The following is an 8,044-nucleotide window of genomic DNA, read 5'->3' as shown; positions in this document are numbered from 1 at the left end:
ACCCCGTTTTCTGTTTTAATAATACAGTAAAACTGGTAATTAGGATACAAAACAATATTATATACTGATGGTGGGAATATAAAAATGATAGTCACTGTGCAATACAGTTTTGGCAGTTTTTGATAAGTTAAGCATATATCCATCATATGGCCCAAACATTTCACTCCTAGGTATTTACCAAATACAAAAGAAAGTATATGTCTATAACAAAGACTTAAACATAAATATTCACAGCAGCTTTATATGTAATAGCCAAAAACTGGATACTACTCTAATGTAGTAGTAACTGAATGAATAAACTAGTTGTGGCAATTCATGCAATGGAATACTACTCAGTAATGAAAAATATGAACTATGGCTACATGGACCAATATGAATGACTCTCAAAATAATTATGTTGAGTAAAAGAAGCCAGGCCAAAAAAAAATACATATTGTATGATTCCACTTATATGAAATTCTAGAAAATGCTAATTAATCCATAGTGACAGAAAGTAGATCAGTGGTTGCTTGGGAAGGTGGTGATCACAAAGGGGGAAACTTGGAGATTATGGATATGGCTGTCATTTTTATTGTGTTGATTCTTTCATAGTTATATATATTTGTCAAGGCTTATCAAATTGTATACCTTAACTATGTATGTAGTTTATTGTATGTCAATTATACTTCAGCTTTTTAAAATATTAGGAACAGAGTTAATAAGAAATATATGGGACCTAAATGAAGAAAAATTTTAAAGCCTATCAAAAAGCAACATAACATAGATATGAACCGATACAAAGACAGACTTTACTCTTTGATGGGGACACTCGATTTCATCAACCTTGTGCAATAAAAATATCAAGGGATATTGATTCACTTGTTTATTTTAAGTTGAAAAATGATTCCAAAATTATTCTAGAAAAATGAAACACATGAAAATGTTCAAGATATTCAGACATAGAAGAGTAACATGGGTACTGGAATAGACAAATCAATGGAAGAGAATTGAGAGTACAGAAATAAACCCAAGAATAGACAGAAGTTTGGGATATAATAAACATGGTATTTCATACCAGTGGGGAGAGGATGGCTTAATCATTGAGATAATATAATGCTTTCACTCTTGGGAAGTGGAGGAGTTATATCCCCCTCTCACCACCAAACAAAACTCAAAAGAAAAAAATTTAATTATAAAAACGAAACCATCAAAGTGCTAAAATTAAATATGGATAAACATTTTTATAGCTATAGAATGAGGAAAGCCTTTAGCAAGTTTGGAGCAAAATTTAAAATGTATAATGGGAAAAGCTGGTTAATTTAACCACAGTAAAAGTTTAAAACTTCTGTAATTAAAAAATAGTCAAAAATCATAAACTGTGAGAAACATGTGCAATACATATGGCCAACAAAAGGTTAATTTTCTTGGTTTACAAAGATCTATTTACATATCAGTAAGATAAAGAGAAATAATCCAATAAAAATGGACAAAATAAATGAGCAAGGCAAAGGAGAAAGATATAAATAACCATCAAGCATGCAAAAAGATGCCAAATCTTATTAAAATTGAAGAAAATGTAAATTAAAGCATTATTTTAGTTATCCATTGCTGAGTGACAAATCATTCCAAAGCTTAGTGTCCTAAAAGAACAAATATATATATTATCTCTGGCAGTTTTTGTAGGTCGGGAATTCAGAAGCTGCTAAGCTGGACAGTTCCAGTTCGGAGTCTTAGATTGTCGTCAGGATTTTGACTGGGCCTCCTGTCATCTGAAGGCTTGAGATGGTCTAAAGGATCCATTTCCAAGGTGGCTCATTCACATGACTGACTGTTGGCAAAATGCTCCAGTTCCTCCCCAAGTGGACCTTTCCGCACTCCTGTTTGAGCTGCTTTACCACATGGTGCCTTCCTCACAGCAAGTAATCCAAGAGAACAGGGCAGAAGCTATAATGACTATATGATCTAACCTTAGCAGTCACAGATACTACTTCCTCCATAGTGTATTGGTCACACAGGACCAGCTTCATGGGCAGGCAATCTGTGCATCACACAGGGCCCTGTACTCAGAAGAGCCCTGCATCTGGCTTAAAGCTCTGCTGTTGCCATGTTGATATCCTTTATAATTTTATCTTTGAACCTTTGTTTTAAGAAGTGAATCCAGTGGGGCAATGGGGTATGTGTATGAGCAGATACACATAATATGTGTGTCCACTACCATTCTTTGCCACCCAATTTGCATATAGCATTAGTCATGCACCATATTCTAGTGGAAGTTCAATGAGACTCAAAGCAAAGACAAGGTAGTGCATTTTGGAAGCTACCAGCTTCCACAGAGTATAGGTAGATTGTGCATGTATCAAGAAGCAAAATTTTAAGAGTTAATTTTGTTCATTTAAAAGCATAATTTTGTCCTGCTAAGAACAAAATGCACATTCATGGACAAGTCACAAAATATGAATTGTGAAATTTTGGTGATTCCATATGAGTTAAATGAACTTATATTTGCATTTAAAGCTGGTGTTGCACAATATAAAGATGAATAGTAAAATTTGTGCTAAAATTTTAACATTTTAATTACTTGGGATGACACTAGATAGCAAATAAGAACACCATGACAAGTTTAGAGAAAGCCTGTGGAAGAAAGGAAAAAAGGTTTATTTATAGTACTTTTATTAGTACATTTTTCTGCTTTTCCAGTAAGTCCTACAAATTATGAAGCCAGTTATGGTTACAAAGACCCTGCACTGATTCAATGGATTACAGTGGATTACTAAATGAAACTAGAATGGCAATGATTCAATCTCATTGATTCATTGATTCAATGAGAGGAGACTCACAGACTGTGCATGCCAGGAGGATGGGATCATTGGAGGCCATCTAGGAGGTCACTAACACCAATTGGTTCATTTACAACCTCTAAAGTAGGCAAAGAGTTCAAGAGTTGAGGATGTGGAAAAACAGGTGTAGGCCAGGTTCAGTGGCTCATGCCTGTAATCCCACACTTGGGGAGGCCAAGGTGGGAGGATCACTTGAGATTAGGAATTTGAGACAACTGGGCAACATGATGAGACCCATATCTACAAAAAAAAATTTTTTTAACCTAGCCAGGCATAGTGAAAGGCAGATCGCTTGAGCCCAGGAATTCAAGGTTACAGTGAGCTATGATTGTGCCACAGTACTCCCCCAGGGCTACAGAGTAAGACCCTGCAATACAGGTAGGTGTATTGTAGTTGAGAGGATCCACTGGTAAATTTTTGGAGGCAATATTGGTGAAAAATTTAAATGCAGAAAATCTATGACCCAGCAAATTCATTTATAGGAATTTTGTTCAAAAGCACTCCCACTATTGTGTAAAAGTATACATACAAAGGTATTAATTTCAACATTGTTAGTAGTAGTGAAAAATTGGAAACAACACTACAAGTAGTAGTGAAAATTTGCAAACAGCATAGAGACATCTTTATCTCTTGACAGGAAAAGACATCTACAGTGGATTACTAAATGAAACTAGAAGCTTTTAGCTTATTATGTCGTAGGATACTACTCATGATTTTTTGGAAACAGGAGATGTTAATAGTGGTTATTGTTGGAGAGTGAGATGGGTAAGTACTGACAGGATGGAGTAAGAAGAGGGATTTTACTTTATCTACCTGTTTCTTATGGATGACAAACATATGATTTTAAATTTCTAACTACATTTTGAATTGTAATATTAATATTTTTATCCTATTCTAATTTGTTAATGATGCCTTCCAATTATACAATTTTAAAAAAAGATAATCACATAATTAATTCACATGTTCAAATCATGTTTATCTGCTGATCAGAACAAAGTCAAAAATAGAGATTATGTATATGTCACCAGAGCCTGCTCCCAGATTGCCAAAAATCCATTAATCAATTTTTTTTTGAGACAGGGTCTCCCAAGTTGAAGTACAGTGGCACAATCACAATTACTGCATCCTCAGACTTTTGAGCTCAAGAGATCCTCCTGTCTTAGCCTCCCAAGTAACTAGAACTACAGGGGCACACCACTATGTCCAGCTATTTTTATTAAAAAAAAAAAAAATTTGTAGAGATGAGCTCTCACTATGTTATCCAGGCTGGTCTCAAACTCCTGGCCTCAAGCTATTCTCCCACATCAGCCTCCCAAAGTGCTAGGATTGCAGGCATGAGTCACCATAGTCAGCCAAATCAATATTTTTAAAATAAGATTATTTTTCAGTGAGGTCTACTTTATTGCTTTGACATCAAAGCACTTGGGCTATCTTTGTAGGAGTTTCTGCATTTAAAACTTAGATGTACCATGTGTTCAGCATTCTCCTAAGAGCAGGTCTAGCACACCTATCTAAAAAGAAAGTCCAATGGCCCCTTTTTTCCTTTTGAAGTGATTACAAACTATTTCCAGCTGGTTTTGCCCTGCTAAGCACCAAAACCTTGCTTACAGTACTGTACTCTGGCAGGGTCTACCTGGCCCAGGTGACGAACAAAATGCAAACTAGTGGCCCATGTGCCATATTCAGCTCATGTGTATTTTTTTTTTTTTTTTTTGGTCCCACACAGTGACTTTTCAATTGTTGAATTAGTTGTCCAACTTAAAAATAGTGATACTTCAGATAAGAATCCAAATTTCAAGCCTGTTTTTAAAAAATTAGAAGCCATAGAACTACTTAGACCTTATTTTATGATGATAACAAGAAACTGGAGCTGAGAACACCTACCCTCTTTTTTTCAGAGCATAAACTCCCCAGTTTGTCACAGTCTCCACCACTCATGATCATACACCTAGTTTGTTTCAACCACTTACATTTCTTGCCTAGCTCTATAGACATTTGAGTATAACTGGTTTACTAAGAAACTCTTATTTTATAATGTTTATTTGACAGCCATGTATATAAAGTTTACTATGTGCCATGCTTGTGTCCAAGTGCTTTATAAGGAGTAATTCATTCAATTTTTAAAATAACTGTCTAGAATTGATATTCTTATTATCCCCACTTTAAAGATGAAGTAACTGAGATTCATAGGAATTAAGTCACATATCAAAGGTCACTCAGCTCATAAGAGGAGAAATCAACATTTTAATGCAAGTACTTGCCTTTAAAAAAAACTGTGCTTTTAACCACCATTATGAAATCATTTTATTTATTTCTTCTTCTCTAGAAAAACACTATTCCAGCCAGTTATGGTGGCTCACACCTGTAATCCCAGCACTTTGGGAGGCAGAGGCAAGAGGATTGTTAGAGCCCAGGGTTTCGAGACCAGCCTGGGCAACTTGGAGAGAACTTATCTTTACAATTTAAAAAAAAAAAAGGCCGGGCTTGGTGGCTCAACCTGTATGTAATCCCAGCACTTTGGGAGGCCAAGGCAAGTGGATTGCCTGAGCCCACAGGTTCGAGACCAGCCCAGGCAACTTGGCAAGACCCTGTCTTTACAATAAAATAAATAATAGCCAGGCATGGTAGCACACGCCTGTAGCTCTGGCTACTTGGAAGGCTGAAACAGAAGGATCGCCGGAGCCCAGCAGGTCGACCCTAGGGTGGCCATGAGCGTACATGCCACTGCACTCCAGCCTGGGCAAAGGAGTGAGACTCCAACTCAAATATATATATATTAGCCGGGCATGTTGGCATGTGCCAGTATGTGCCCATAGTTCCAGCTACTTGGAAGGCCAAGGGAGAAGGATTGCCTGAGCCCAGCAGGTTGAGTCTGCAGTGGCAGCAAGCATTCCACTGCACTCCAGCCTAGGCGACAGAGTAAGAATCCAAAACAAAGGAAAAAAAAAAGAAAGAAAAAGAAGAAAAGCATCATTCATACCGGGTAAAGGGCTCTCTTAACTTTTCAGACCACTTTTAAAAATTCTATCACTTTTTTTTTTTTTTTAGTCGGAGTCTCACTTTGTTTCCCAGGCTGGAGTGCAGTAGCAGTTCACAGCTCACCACAGCCTTGAACTCCTGGGCTCAAGTGATCCTCCCACCTCAGCCTCCTGAGTAGCTGGGACTACAGATGTGCGCCACCACACATGGCTAATTTTTTAAAATTAATTAATTAATTAATTTTTTTTTTTTTTGAGTTGGAGTCTCACTCTGTCACCTAGACTGGAGTGCAGTGGCCGCTTCCGGCCACTGTAGCCTCGACCTGCTGGGCTCCAGCGATCCTTCCACCTCAGTCTTCCAAGTAGCTGGAACTACAGGCGCAAGCTACCACGCCTGGCTTATTTTTGATTTATTGTAGAGATGAGGTCTCACCAAGTTGCCCAAGCGGGTCTCGAACCCACGGGCTCAGGCAATCCACACACCTTGGCCTCCCAAAGCGCTAAGATTACAGGCTGAGTCACTGAGCCTGGTGTGGTTAATTTTAAAAAATTTTTTTGTAGAAAAGACAAGGTCTCACTACGTTGCCCAGGCTGGTCTTGAACTCCTGGACTCCTCTCACCTCAGTCCCCAAAGTGCTTGGATTACAAGTGTGAGTCATCGCTCCCAGCCCCCATCACCTTTTAATTTAGGATTCAGTCCAAATCACTTTAATGCATCAATCGCAAATATGATTTTAAGCCCCCCTCTCTACCTCGCACCCCCTACCCCCAACTAGAGTATAGAGTCACAGAGCAGAAGTAGTGGGGCAGATCTGTTCCATGTCTACCTCTTCCTTGTGATGCCTCCTCTCTGCAGAGCAGGTGGATGGATAGGAAAACAGAGTGTTCTATGTTTCAAGCCTCTCTTAGCTCATTGTCTGTAGGCTTGATGTGGACAATGGTGGCTTCAACCAGCCCAGTTGGTGAGGTGCTAGCACAGGAGACTTAGTCACATCTTCACACTGATGCCGAGGTGGTGGCATCATGTTGCCTTCCTAAGACGTTTGTGCCTCTCCATTCACCATTGTGGTGGTCCCTACAAGACTCAAACTCCCTTATGTCTTCTGCTCTCCATGGCAACCCATGGGTTCTTGTGTATATGTGGGATCTCTCTGACATGTGTTTTGGCTACTGGGAAGTAGGGCAAGGGATCCTGGGCCTTTCTCTGTCTGACCATCCCATGCATGCTTCTTCAATGTTTTCTTCCCTTGCTCTGGTAGCACAAAGAAAGGTCATCATGTCAACTGACTAAGCAAGCCCACAATCAGAGATAGAATCATCACTTCCTCTTCTTACAGGCTTTCCCAAATTCTAGGAACAATCTCTTGCGGGTTCTCTGACCTGGCTTTGAAGAAGAAAATGGAGGAGAGAGGCTCTTCATAAATACCGCATGGCCCTACAGGGTGGTTTCTCCTTCCCAGTCCTTTGTGGAGACGAAACCCTGTGCCCTGAACTACAGCAGCAGTTCCCAAACTCTGCTCCCTGGAACACCATTCCTATGAGATATTGCAACAATAAAGGATCCTGCAGGTGAATTCGATTGGGATGAGCTACATAGTCTGCCTCTTTTATGAAGAGTCTCAGATTTACTAGATTTGTCCCCCTTTTGTTAAATTCTCTAATGGATTAGCGGCTCAAAGAATTCCCACTGTAAAGGTGGTTTACCTAGACTTTAACCTAGCATTTCCCAAACTTGTTTGACTATGAAATTAGTTCTGCCCTACACTTATTGCTGTGCCAGTCACAGACCCAGGCAAGTGGGATCCACAGGTCACAAACACTGCTCAGGTTCCAGAGAAAAGCTGTCCTGTATCACTTTCACTGCATCATCAAAACCGAAGGTGACTATGTCAAAACACAGTGAAGGCTTGTGGGTGGTTCTGTTGTGGTGTAGACAATCAGTGCAGGCTGGGATTCTGGAGATGTGAGTGGAAGATAAGAGAAAAGAAAAATGGATGTGTCAATTCTTCTCAGATAACATGAAAATAATACATTTTGGTAAAACAAAATATCCTTTTTCTGGTAGGACCAAGCATCCTTTTATTTCTTTGTATTCCAATGCATGGCTCTGGTGTGGATTGGCAGGGTATCTGCCAACAGTTGCCCAGTGTGACTGAAGAACATTTTACAATACCAAGCAATTAAAACTAATCTTGATGTGTGTGTGTGTGTGTGTGTGTGTGTGTGTGTGTGTGTGTGTGTGTGTGTGTG

The 8,044-nt window shown here is 39.1% G+C and overlaps 1 long non-coding RNA gene across 1 annotated transcript in view; it reads right to left on the bottom strand.

Moving 5' to 3' along the window:
• Nucleotides 1–551: 551 nt before the first annotated feature.
• Nucleotides 552–8,044, bottom strand: part of LOC110595984 — a 23,685-nt gene continuing 16,192 nt past the window's right edge. The window contains exon 3 of the long non-coding RNA XR_002482197.1: nt 552–2,610. This is a non-coding gene — a long non-coding RNA (uncharacterized LOC110595984). The remainder of the gene's footprint in view (nt 2,611–8,044) is intronic.

The sequence above is a fragment of the Carlito syrichta genome, unplaced genomic scaffold (assembly GCF_000164805.1).
Source record: "Carlito syrichta isolate Samal-C Ts95f unplaced genomic scaffold, Tarsius_syrichta-2.0.1 Scaffold305654, whole genome shotgun sequence".
Taxonomy (NCBI): Eukaryota; Metazoa; Chordata; class Mammalia; order Primates; family Tarsiidae; genus Carlito; species Carlito syrichta.
The sequence above is the reverse complement of the archived record's forward strand: the minus strand, read 5'-3'. Positions and strand labels throughout refer to the sequence as shown.